Here is a 13,908-nt window from a genome sequence, read left to right as displayed (position 1 = left end):
AGGACACTGGTATACATTTCAATGACAGTGAAAATGCACTAGACATACTTGTATTGTGTTAGCCAAAAAGTCCATATGGTTTTTTCCATAATATAAAAAAACACATTTTCCATTTTCACCAATGACTTTATTGATTTGGATATTTAAGTGTGTTGGCTGTCTCCTGCATGGTATAACATTGATTGTTTTCAATTAATGGTTCGATTTCATCTCTACCAGCTTCAACTGGTCTACCTGACTGTGGAGCATTGTCCAGCAAGAAATATCCAGCATGAAACTTTGCAAACCATTTTTGACACATTCAATCAGTCACAGTGCCTTCCCCATATATTGCACAAGTCTTTTTTTGTGTTTCAGTTGCATTTTTACCTTTCTTGAAATAATAAAGCATAATATGCTGAAAATGTTGTGTATTTTCTTCCATCTTCAATATTTAAATGGCTACACAAAAATTCACCAATTTTGATAAGTTTTTTTAAAATGCACAGTGATATGACAGCTGTCACAATATACCCTAACAACATTATTTTGAATGAAGTTAAAGATAACTAAGCACAAGAGAGGGACTTCTGGTCAAGGTGGAGGTGTAGGTAAACACATCTCACCTTGTCATACAACTACAGCAAAACTTACAGCTAGACTACAAAACAAATGTCACCCAGAATTATCAGGAAATCAAGCTGTATAGAAGTCAGACTACCAAAGATTTAAAGAAACCACATTCACCCAAATGGTTAGGAAGGGCAGATATGCAGAGACATGCAGAGAGGTAGAGAGGCATGGGGAGATGTGGAGAGGTGGAGAGAGGTGCAGACATGGAGTGATGCAGAGAGGCATGGAGACAAAAAAGGGTGGTCCCACATTTGCATGTGGTGGATAAAAGTCAGGAGGGATACCTCTGGAATGAGGGATTTCAGCCCCAGGCAAGACCACCCAGCCCAGGGTTTCAGTGCCATGGAGATAAGTCTCCACAAATTCTGGCTATAAAAACCAGTGGGGGTTGGTTTGGAGGAAGAAACTGGGATTCTCAAGAGACCCTTCTTAAAGGACCCACAACAGAATTATGACTCAGGAAGAACCACCTGCTCTGGGATTCAGCACCAGGGCAACCGCTGGAAGGGCACCAGTGGCATACAGAGAGAAATTGAAGTGACTGGCACCAAAGCAAAGGCCAGGAGACAGCTTCCTCCTTGGTAAAACCTCAGAGGCCAGGCAGAAGTATCGTCCCCTCCCTGAGCCCTCTGCCTCACAGAGCCACAAAGTGGTGACAAGGTTTGTCATGCCCTGGCAATTACCCAAGGCCCCATCCCCTACAACTTATAGGCGTGATTTTCTACTATAGGCCAGGCTACTAAGACAGGGAATCAAAGCAGCACTACCTAAAACACAGAAACGAACAGAGGGAGGCTGTCGCAACGAGGAGACAAAGAAATATGGTTGAAGTAAAAGAACAGAACAAGACTCTAGAAAAAGAACTCAATGAAATGGAGATAAGAAACCTATCAGACACAGAGTCCAAAACACTGGTTATCAGGATGCTCAAGGAACTCCTTGGGTATCTCAACAGCATAAAAAAGACCCAGGCTAAAATGAAGGTTAGATTAAGTGATATAAAGAAAAATCTACAGGGAACCAACAATGGAGGGGATGAAGCTGAGAATCAAATCAATGATTTGGAACACAGGGAAGAAAAAAGCATTCAATCAGAACAGCAGAAAGAAAAAAGGATTAAAAAGAATGATGATAGGCTGAGGAGCCTCTGGGACATCTCCAAACATATTAGCATCTGCATTATAGGGATGCCAGAAAGAGGGGAAGGTTTGTCAAGGAACATGTACAAAGGACTCACAGACAAAAGCTAAAGGAAGGGTACGACTGAGGGTGGGAGGTCTGGGGTGGGGTTGGGTGAAGGGAAATGGTAGCAGGAAAATGGAGACAAATGAACAACAAATAAATAAATAAATAAATAAATAAATAAATAAATAGAAATTGAAAACTTATTTGAAAAAATAATGAAAGAAAACACCCTTAATTCAGTGAAGGAAATACATATACAAGTCCAGGAAGCACAGGGAGTCCCAAAGAAAATGGACCGAAACAGGCCCACACTAAGACACATCATAATTAAAATGCCATTGTTTAAAGATAAAGAGAGAATCTTAAAAGCAGCAAGAGAAAAGCAGATAGTTACCTATGAAGGAGTTCCCATAAGACTGTCAGCTGATTTCTGAAAAGAAACTGCAAGCTACAAGGGACTAGCAAGAAGTATTCAAAGTGATGAAAAGCAAGGACCTATAACCCGTATCACACTATGCAGCAAAGCTATCATTTAGAATGGAAGGGCAAGTAAAGTGCTTCCCAGACAAGATAAAACTAAAGGAGTTCATCATCACCAAGCCATTATTATATGAAATGTTAAAGGGACTTATTTGAGAAGAAGAGGATCAAAACTGTGAATATTAAAGTGGCAATAAATTCACAACTATCAATAACTGAATCTAAATAACGAACTAAGCAAACAAGCAGAACAGGAATCATAGATATGGAGATCGTTTAGGGGGTTATCAGTTGACAGGAGGAAGGGGGAGAATGGGAAAAAAGGTGCAGGGATTAAAAAGCACAAATTGGTAGGTATAAAATAGACACGGGCATGTTAAGAACAGTACAAGAAATGGAGTAGCCAAGGAATGTATATGTATGACCCATGGACATGAACTAAGGGTGGGGGGAGGAAATGGGGGTACTGGGTAGAGGGGGAGACAGGGGAAAATGAGACAACTGTAATAGCATAATCATAAAATACATTAAGAAAAAACAAAGAAAACAACTAAGCGCTACTGGAGCCATCTTACGGAAAAATCCAAATGAACAGTTTGGTCAACCAATATTTCAAATCTGTGACAGAAAAACAGAGAGTAATGTTTCTTATTCTTTGATAACAATGGGAGAGTTACAACTGGGATCCAGAGTTTTTAGTTTATCATTCCATTTAAACTTTCCAACATCCTCTAGTCTACTCTTTCCACTAGGATCACATTTTCTAATGTTGAAAGGAAGAGGGAGAAGGGAAGGGGAAGAAAAAGGATAAGGAAAGAAAGGATAGAGGAGGAAAGGGGGGCAGAATGAAGGAAGAAAGAAGAGGAAAGAGAAAGGTAGGAAGAGAAAGAAAGGAAAAAAAGATCAGGCTATTTTATTCTACCAGTTTTGCTGTCAACATTACAAGGGAGAGAGGAATGATGTACATATCCTAACTTCCAGAACCTATGATATGTTGCCTTTTTTGGTTAAAAAAAAAAAAAGACTTCATAAGTGTGATCACATTAGGGATTTTGAGGTGAGATTATCCTGGATTATCCTGATGGGCCCAATGTAACCACAGGGTCATTGTAAGAGGGTGGCATTATGAGAATTAGAGACCGAGAAGATGTATAAGATGGATAAATTGTAATGAAATAAATACAAGAAGAAAATAACTATTAAAAATTATATGAGGATAGAAACAGAGGTCAGAAAAGAGAGAATACACTACATTACTGACTTTGAAAATAAGAAAAGGGGCCATGAGCCAAGAAATGCAGGTGGTCTTTAGATGCTGGAAAAGGCAAGAAAACAAACTCTCCTAGAGTCTCTGGAAAAAAACATAGGCCTACTGATATCTTGATTTTCACCCCAGTGAAATTTATTTTGAATTTCTGACCTCCAGAAATATAAAATAATAAATTTATATTGTCTTAAGCCACCAAATTTGCGGCAATCTGTTACAGCAGCAAAAGAAAACCAATATAGCGTTATAAAGGTGATCTAGACATTGTCATTCTTGCTTAAAAGTGAATGGTTGAGCAGTGTTCGAAGTGAACTCCGAATGGGGGCAGTAGTCTGTACTTTGACCTTCATGCTGCCGAGGGAGGCAGGGTACACTGCCCCAGAACATACCACCCAAGGTCTGGAGTTGTGAAAGCTGGCCAACTTGCCCTAGGGAAGGAGCCCATCATGCTCATAAACTAAAAGGCACTTTGGAAACACCTTTCTTAACTGCCCCCACTCCTTAGATTTACATAACTAAATAATATTATGCTGCTTTTCAGGTCATCTTGGGATTTTAAATATGATTGATATGACAGTAGCATTCTAGAAAATAGCACAATAGAAAGCAAGAATATTCTATAGAAAGGCATAAAGCTGGTATAATAAGTTTGGTGGTATCCACAGACAGGAAGACAACAATGTAGAACTGCTATCCTTTAGGGCAGAGTACTAGTCAGGACACAAGACAAAAAAATGGGAAGCTTCCCAGAAAGGAAATTGAAAAATATAAACCAAGGTCAACCCTTACTTATAAAAACAGGGGCATTTCTAGGAAAGTGAAAGTCAGATCAGAGTTCAGGAACTAGGTGGGAGCTGGTTTATATCAGGGTCAGATTAGTAACTAGGGAAACTTCTTTTTTTTTTTCCATAAAAGCTTAAAATGTATTTTAATAAGTTGATACTGCATTTCTGCTCCATTTTCCAGAAAAGCTGCGGAGGTATCAGGACAAATCAGACATGGAACACCAATTTAAAAAATGCACAGCATAACTACCTAAGATAGGCAAGGCTAAGAGTCTGGCATTCAGCATTTAGCAGCCCTGTTCCCAAGGCTGTACTAGGCCTATCAACAAAAGCTGTGAACAACAACATTAGATACAAAATGGCCATCCCTGAGTTGTCCTTATCCAAGAAAAGGATGGAGGCAAGTTAACACAAGATTTTTTTTTTAAAGATATACTAAAGTGAAAATCTCTAAGAGAGAATGCCTTCCTTAGGACATGAAGGGATAATACATGGGATATAACAGAACCGTATGTATGTTACCTGTGACCTCTGAGGACATTTGCCAGAATACCCACCTGGGAGTGAATGGAATGATGGGGCTAAGGTCATTGGGGGATGTTTGTGGGTTTTGTAGTATATGTGGCAGTGTCTCTGGGGTTGAGGAATTTCAGAATGAGAACGCAAATACAACAGGATAAACAAAGAATGGAATGATCAAGATTAATGGGGGCTCTAACTGGATCCACTTTGCCATTGTTCTCTCCCTCCCAGGCCCTCAATGATCATATGAGACTTCAGGAATGCACCACAAAAAAATGATTAAATGATATACCACACAGAATTCATTTGTTAAATATTGCCTTTCCCTTGCCCTCTGCCACCAGTATACTCCCTAGAGTAGTACAGGCAGGGAAGACTAACTATTGCAAGGAATCCCTAATACTTTTCCAAGGTAGAATTTGACCTAATCCAAAAAGGGTCCTTCTTTTACAGGTTTTGGGAAACTAGACAATGCAATTTTATTGGTATGGGCAACATTTGTTTGGAGCAAATTCAGCTCCAGGAGCTGCAGGGTTAAATGCAGAGGGGTTCCACCAATTGCCCCTATTCCTTCCATTGTAGCATCTTGGCCTGAAGTGTTCAGGCAGTTGGTGGGGTCAATCCCAAGCTTCCATCTGGCATCATAGTGGCAGGTCCTTGAGGAGCTGGGGTACCAGCAGGCACAGGAGCAAGGGGCATGGTGCCTGTTATTTTTGCCCATAGCACCTCTCATAGCCACTGGCCCATCTGAATCTCCAGCTTTCTCGCATCGGGGAAGGTTTCCTTGAATCCTTCCTGCTGTCGCCACATCATTTCTTCTTACTGTTGCTGCATCTCTTCCTCATGGCGCCTGCACTCTTCCTCCTGCCTGAGCTCCAGTTGCTTTTGTTTTTGTACTTCTTGGTTGCACAGCTCTTCCATCCTCCAAAGTTCTTCTTGATACCTCATCAGATCCTGCCTCATTAGCATGACCTGGTGCTCATATCAAGCAGCTTCCATCTCCATTTCCAGTTTCCCGTGAGCTTCCGTGATGTTGCGGTCCACTTGATCCTGCTGCTGTTTCTCCATCTCAATGAGTGCCTTCCAGGACGTGGCATACTCATACTCAAAGGAGCCAGGCTGTGCAAATCTAGGTGGCTGCTCCCGCTCCTTGTGAAATTGCTTGTTCTTTATAACCAGCTTCTCTGGAAGTCCCTCTTCATCATCTAACTGGTCCCTGGCTCCACAGTCACAGGGAGAAGAAATGTAGTTAGCAGGAAGCAGCCTTCGCTGCATCTGTCCAGAACTTTCTGAGCAGCTGGCTTCCCTGAGAATTCAACCATGCCTTTTCCTGAGGGCCTTCCTCCATCATCCACAATGACTACAGCCCGCTCCACCTGGCTGAACATAGAAAAGGCTTCCTCCAGCAGTTTGTTGGACACATACTGAGGAAGGTTTCTAACTGTAAGGGATGCACTATGCATCTGTTACACATGCAGCTGCTTTCCACTGAGTGGCATGCTGTCCAGCTCCACTTTTGCAATCTCCACTAGGGTTCTTGTTTCCAAGCAGATAAAGCCAAAGCCCTTATCCTAATGAATGAAGACTTCATCTGCCTTTCCATATTTCTCAAATGGTTTCCTCATTTCCTCCTCAGTGATTTCAGGAGGAAGATTGTCCACGGAGAGTCAACTATGTTGAGTGAAGGTGTTCTCTTGTGGTTTCCTAAAATTATTTAGTTCAATAGTCAAGCCTTCATTTTATCTGCTGGTTTATTGCCTGTTTGCAGGTATTGGTGGCCGCAGTGGCTGCTGCTGCTGCTGGTGATACTGATGATACTTCCTTGGAGCATGATTTTTCTCCTCCAAGTTAAAGGTTTTATTGTGCTCCATTTTTTAACCCCTACCAACTGTTCTTTCCTCAGTCTACTGTTACAAGAGAAGTGCGCACAATCGCAACTAGGTTATCTTAAATCAGGTGAAAAACCTTCTGCCTCTGGTCAACACTAGTGTAAACAAAAAAGAAGTGTCCTGTCTACAGAGAAGATCAAAGAAAATTTGCAGTGGACATAATTAAACAAGCAAGGAAGACTTTATTTAGGACTATCGCAATAGAGGAGAGAGACTGAACTCATCTCCACTGAAGTAAGAGTTGGGAGAGTTTGAAGCACTGGGACGGGCTGGGAGAAAAATACTAAGGAACATTAGCTGGGAGGTTGATCCATGAGATTAGGTCACATGTGTTTGCTAATTAGTTCTTATGGAAATCAGGCTCCTGTGCTCCCACAGACACTGGAAGATAGAGGGGCTCTCTTTCTTGATTATTACATTTTAAAGGTGTGGTTCCCAAAAGGTGATTACCAGAGAGTAAGGGGGTTAGTGGAGTAGAAGAGGGTAAAGTGGTGATAGATGGTGATGGAAGGAGACTTGACTTGGGGTGGTAAACACAGAACGCAATATAGAGATGATGTATTATGGAATAGAATAATACTCCTAAAATCAATATAATTTTGTCACCCAATAAATTCAATGCAATAAAATCAATCAATTAATCAATCAAAAGGATGGCTCATGGGTTCTGTAGACAGACATCCCTGGAATATAAAACTGGCAAGAGCCTGGGAAAAGACAATACTCAAAGACATAGAGAAAGAATTTACAATTGCAAATTTTCTAAAGGAAATGGTCTAAGAAAAAGGAAGTCAGGTGCTTATTGTCAGGAAGAAACCTGTCTAAAAGTTAGTCAAGTTGAGGGAAATGTGAAGACCTTTTTAGTAAGTAGAGAATAAATAGTTATAGGGACTTTTAAATATGGTTCCCAAAAGACCTGAGTGATACCCAGTTCTAACACTGTACCATGGTGGACTACCAGTGTTGGGTAGTCAGTGGCATACAAAGACTAAACGACGAAGTCATGGCTCCCCTATTTTTTCTACAAAAAACAACACTATTATCTTTTAAAAGTTTTTAAAATTTTCTATTTGCAAGTCACATCATTCTAAGGGTAAAATTGGGCCACTTAACAGTATTTCCAGGGTTTATTTCCTCCAACTGTGAAACCTCTTGAACTCCTTTCATTCCCTTCAAAGTCTCTACCTCCTTCCACCAGCTGTTTCTAAGGGGACCCTGAGATCTGTTATTGGATACTCACAAACAAATCCTTTGAGCTCCAAAGAGACAACTTCCACTCTCCTTTCCTCCTACTCTGACCCTCTTTGGTGATCTCTTAGCTGAGCCCTTGTTCATGGTCTAGCTGGAGATCCCTGTCAAGGAAAGTCTGAGCCAACGTCATCCCTTGTTCCAATGGCTGCCACTGCCAGGTTCCAATGGCTCTGCCTCTGGCTGTTGCTGTATTTATGGGTGGTGGATACTGACAAAAACAAAAATGGAGACCCCAGCTCTCAATGCAACTGGAGTCATGGTGGGAATGCCATGCTGGAGCCCAAGGTGTTCACATACCTAATGCCCAAGGGGAAACAATGCATCAACTTCAATCTCAAGATACTTGAGATTTCCAGTGTCTCCAGTGAGCTTGTGAGAAAACAGATTATTCAGTTTAATAATTCTCTCTTTCTAGGTCTCAAGGACATGTAGGTGGGTGAGATCACTTGAGAAAATATGGGTGGCAATGTGCTGTATTAAGATATCTTGCTCTTTAATGGCTGAGACACTTTATATAGTCAAAGTGAATATGCAAGTTTCACTCCTCCCATAAGATGGGATCTTTCCCAAGAGTATACTCAGTTCCTCATACAAATATACATTTTCCAGGCCCTGACCCACAGGTCTTCCTTGTTTACTGAAACAAGCCTAATTGCCAATGGTATTCTCAGTGAATACCAGCAGAAGAGTCACTAGAGGCTCAGGACAAATACAGCCAGCCTTGCTGGAAGAACAGAAAAAAAAATCTTTTGCCACAATTATTGACTATTTGGTTAATTTTAGTGCCCAGAATTCAGTATAAACTTTTATTTTGGCATTGTTCTATTGAGTTAAGTAGGTAATTTTAGTTGGAAGAATACACATTGATTTTCCATGCTACTCAATACACCTGCTATTTTGAATTTTGGGAGGGAAAAAAAGTGTCCTATTAACAATTGTCTTTTTCTGGAAGTTTTCCTTGTGCAAAACGTTTGCCATATTTTCATAGAAGATTAGTACTAATCAGTTTAAGGACAAGGAGAGAAACCTTAAAGGCAAAACTGGATGGAGAGCCTCAAGTCTTTCATAGAGAAGTGTTAAGGAGTTCATGGACAGTAAATGGTCCTCTTCAGATTTACTCTAATCCTTTTTCTTTAGACAGTTGGACTGGATTCTCACCTTTTTAAAAGTACAGATCACTAGCCTGGGTGAAAAAAATCAGAGAATGGGATTTGTCTCCTTGTATGGAGGAAAATGTATCCTGGAAAAATATACTTTTATCTTTAATTAAGCACTTTTTTAGTTGTTATTAAGAATAAAACAATGGCTTGAAGGCAAGTTAACTTTCTATAGAAGCTGAAAAGACTATTAGAAATAGTCACTGGATGATATGCTTGTCAATCAGGTATCCTCAATGCCTGTAACAGTGCCTAGGACATAGTCTTTTTACAAAAAATAATAAATGAATGCTTAGATAAGTGAATAGGTCAGGATTTATACAGAGATGTACCTGTTTTTAATTTAGTAAGATTCCCAGCCTGAGGTCAACTCTGGATTCTGTGTTGTTTCTCCATTTTTCCAATTTGGAGCTGGTTAAATAACATCTGGCATCTTATACGAGCCTTTCAAATTCTTGTGTTTTTATGGTTTTCTTATCTGTGAGCTTTGGACAAGAAAGCTCTAAGATTCTAAGATTCCGTCAAGCTTTGTAAGGCTAAAGTTTTCAGTTGCTAAACTTATGGATACTAATGACCAAAAATTAGCAAGTCTCCCCTTAAAAAAAAAAAAAAAAAAAAAAAGCAAGTTGCAAATTGCCTCAGGCCCACCAGGGGGCAGGTATTGACTCACATCTGTGATTAAGAATGACTAGCAATGCCAAACAATACTGCATGAGTTACTATGGCACAGAAATGCAAGTTGTGCAACACTTCACCCTTGAACATCACAAAATATTTTACAAGGAGAAAATACTGACCCTATTTGGCAAAACAACAAACAAACAAAGGACACTGTGGTGTATTCTAGGCCAATGGTTTGCTGGAAAGCAAGGAAATTTCACCAAAAATATGGTCTACAATTCCAACATCATATCTTAGTTTTGAACATTGACCACCACTTGGCTGAATTACAGAACAATGAAACCTGAAAGTTGTCAGGAAACCTAGAGGTTGTTTCACCCAACAGGTAAGCCAGAATGAGCAACTAATTCATCTGTTTTACATTCCCAGCCCTGTCAGCCACAGAGCAGGCTGGGGAACGGAGCTGGAGATGCCCTTCAGGGTGACTTCCTTTGGAAGTATTCAGGAAGAATTTTTAAAATCAAAGAAGAAAACATCTTGAAAAAATTGCCTGCTGGTGGTACTGTCTCTCGCAAGTTGATATCATCAATCAACCAGCAGAGTAGGAGAGCTGTCAAATTCCGGCAGCATGAGGGACAAGAGAAATAGTCAGACACCTGAAAAATGGAGAACTGTTCCACAGCACAGCTGGAGCCTCAATGATATTATTTGAGGGGGTGGGAGAAAACTTAATGGGGAAGGGGGAGGAAAGGAGAAGGTGTTCAGAAAAAGAAACATCAATTAAAATGTGCCTGATTCATAATTTTCTCAATTTCTTGGCAGAATGACTTTCTGCCCTGCCTTCTGCATCGTGCACAGCTACCTCAGAATTCATTTTTCAGCTATTATTCATACTTTGGTTTGGTGTTTCTGAATGTATTCTTTCTCACAGTAACTGTTGACAGGTCCAGCCCTATAACCATCTGGCTCCTGAAGTAATGAGACCAAATGAAATGGAGCTTGAAGAAATTAACATTCCTTTCTTAATCTATTAATAACTGAAAAGTGTTGATTTTGGTGACAGCTAGATACTTTATTATGAGGCATGTTGGTTAATTAAGAGCATCATAATGAAGGTTATAGGAATGCGTATCCCTCCAGAAATACACATATTTTTAATAAGCATAATATGATTCTTCTCACACGCTCAAAAAAAAGTCACTGAAAATATTATGCACAAAGAAAGTCTCAACAAAGAATAAACAGACAATTTTGTATGTATAGACCACAGTTATTATGTTATTATGGTAAGTGTACCTATGTATATCAAATACAGCTGCTTCATATCAATAAAAGTTGCAAATAGTTAATAGGTCTTCCAAATCCATCACCCTACTGTCCCATGACTCTTCTTGCATCTATTTACTCTCAGGTGATGTCTATGTCTTTGTAGGGTCCTTAGTGAGCAGTGGTGGGGGTATCATCCACTTTGCCAAAATTAAAAATGCACCAATTTTGATATTTAGATCACAGACAATATTTCCTTGCTCTTTTTGATATTTGCAAACATTTTTCTTTGGCCCATAAAAATTTTACAAAAACTCTATCTTGCGCACAGACCTGTCATTAATACGAGAGTGGGTACTGTGTCTTTTTCTCACATTCAGCTCAGAGAAGTTGTGGGTGTCTCTTGCCACAGTGCTGATGTGCAGCCACAGTTTGTCTGAGGATATATTTTGTTTTTATTTTTCCTTGTTTTACAGTCTTTGTTCAATGTGTGTGTGTGTGTGTGTGCGCGTGCACTTTTTAAGGATATTGAGTATCATTTTTCTTTCTGACTGGTATCCCATTAAAAAAAAAAAAACACTCACAGGTAAATTCCCAAGATTTTCTCTACTGAGAGTATGAAATAATCTGTATGTATATTTTCACTGCAAAAGTTTGCTGCCCTGTTTCCTTCTCATCCTCCCTTCCATTTTGCCACTGTTTTTCCTCTAGCTACATCAAAATCCCTTTGGAATTGTTGCTTTGTCTCTCTTGCTTTTTTTTTGCTACAGGACATACCATGTAAGCTTGAATGGAAAGGTAAAGTAAAGGTCAATACGTGCAAAATCTGGCTAATGACAATCAAGGGTGGATTTTTCTAATTTTGGCCTCAATTATAGAGTTTGATTGTTAATGTTGAAGTTACTCAACCAGGAGCAGATCTTTAGTATAAATATTGCCTTTCTGAACAGAGAGAATGTATTTCCTTTTGGTTTTCCCATTCTCCTTGTTAAATTTGGTCTCCATTTAACTTCTTTCTTATTACACTTTCTGCCACTGCCTTTCTACTTTTTCTATCCTTTGTATTGTTGATGCCAGGTGTGTGTCAGCACCTCCTAACACTGTGCTCTCCCATTAGACTCAGGAGGCATATAGGGAACGCGCTTTCTCATTCTACAATAAGCATTTCAGCTAGTCTCCAAAGACTACTTATTCTCGTTTGGAGAAATGATTCCATTTTCCAAAATAAAGTTAAACAATTACATTACATTACTTAGCAAAATATTAGAGTCCACCTTACTTAGGCTATAGAAAACACTGGCTGGCTTTCTAAAATTTCCAGCCAGGGCTCACATATCAGGATAACCAGGTGGAGGAACTAGATTCAAGGCCATTGTGAGGTCTCGCCATCCTTATCTTCTGTGGCCACAGAGAGGCTTGATTTCAAAGCCAGGGCAGAGAATTCTGGACCTCGCAGTCCGAACTAAGGCCAAGGCAAGAACCATGATAGCTGGGTCAAGGTCATTCTTAGTATATTTGGTACAAAGAATTGAAAGAAATGTGCACAAGTATTTTTTATAAAGATTGTTCTCAATTATTCTTTCAAAAGACTGGGAATAAAAAGAGGAAGAAAGGAAACTGCAGGAGAAAGCGCTATCTAAAACAGTGACTCCTCATTCAATGGCAGAGAGTGGACTCCAGGGCATGATAAAAGCCACGTTTGTCTTTATTTTAGTTATGCTGTTCTAGCTGACTCTGGATGACATCCGCCTGTCTCACACAAACACTCTTACTGAGAGGGTATAAAAGCTCAGCCTTAAGGACAGCTCCCTGTCTCTAGGATTCTTCTATTTCCCTCCCCATTTTTCTATTACCTTACCACCAGCAAATCCTTAAGACCTTCTTAGCTCTCTTATTTCTTGGCTGTCATGCTTGCTCCCAGCTTCCTACTGCTTTCTTCAGACATCTGTGGCCTGGCAAACCATTTGGACACCTTCTCTGGCTTGAACCCTCAGTACTACCGCTCAGTCGATACTTTACTTCTAGCACCATATACGCTACAGTTGAGGCTAAGAAACATTTCTGTTGTGGAATTCAGCTTGCAAAGATTTATACCGATCCCACCCGGCAGCAGAGTCAGATAGCTTTCTCCATAAATCTGCTATAATTCCAGGGGTAAATTAGTCACTTTACAGTTTGTTTAGATCTTAAAGAATGCAAGAACCATGTAGAAAACATAAGGCTTTTACATGACTTGCTGATGGCTTGGGACACACAGTAAAACACCAATGCATTTTCCTACAAATATTTTCCTATTGCCAAAGGTGAAATAGAAACATGGGTCATTCCATTTTGTTACAGGTGAGACAATATAAATGAAAATCTGTTAGTCTTAGTATAAAAACTTGGAATCTTCTACGATATAAAAATAGAATCATGGTTAAGCCTATAAAATTTGCCAAATTCCAGCTAAGAAACTTGAGATCAATATAGTTAGAACCAACTTATGACTATATAAACCACATGGATTTATTATGACGAGCCAAATAATTATCTGAAAATTAGAACAACACTCCTTAAACATGTGAAATATAACTAATGCTATTTAAATGAGGCCTAAAAATACTATTAGAACTAATTAGTCAGATAAATTAAGTTTCTGTTCCACACTGCAACTCACATTTTTCTAAAAGCATTTTACTTTTTTTATAAAATTTAAAAAATGTTCTAATATATATTTTGAGTTATGAAAATAATAAAACATGGTCTTAGCAGAACACCATTCAATGACCAGAATAATTTTTCTTATTTTTCCCTTTTTTCAAAATGGAATATGTGATATATATTCATGAATTAAAATATATGAAAGACCAACAAAGGTAGGCAACACTGTA

The 13,908-nt window shown here is 39.4% G+C and overlaps 1 pseudogene; it reads right to left on the bottom strand.

The window, feature by feature from the left end:
* Positions 1 to 5,330: 5,330 nt before the first annotated feature.
* LOC129084704 (non-POU domain-containing octamer-binding protein-like) lies at positions 5,331 to 6,722 on the bottom strand (annotated as a pseudogene).
* Between the last annotated feature and the right edge of the window lie 7,186 nt (positions 6,723 to 13,908).

The sequence above is a fragment of the Pteronotus mesoamericanus genome, unplaced genomic scaffold, assembly GCF_021234165.1.
Source record: "Pteronotus mesoamericanus isolate MK-2021 breed Mesoamerican mustached bat unplaced genomic scaffold, CSHL_Meso_final contig_130, whole genome shotgun sequence".
In the NCBI taxonomy this organism is placed as follows: domain Eukaryota; kingdom Metazoa; phylum Chordata; class Mammalia; order Chiroptera; family Mormoopidae; genus Pteronotus; species Pteronotus mesoamericanus.
The sequence above is the reverse complement of the archived record's forward strand: the minus strand, read 5'-3'. Positions and strand labels throughout refer to the sequence as shown.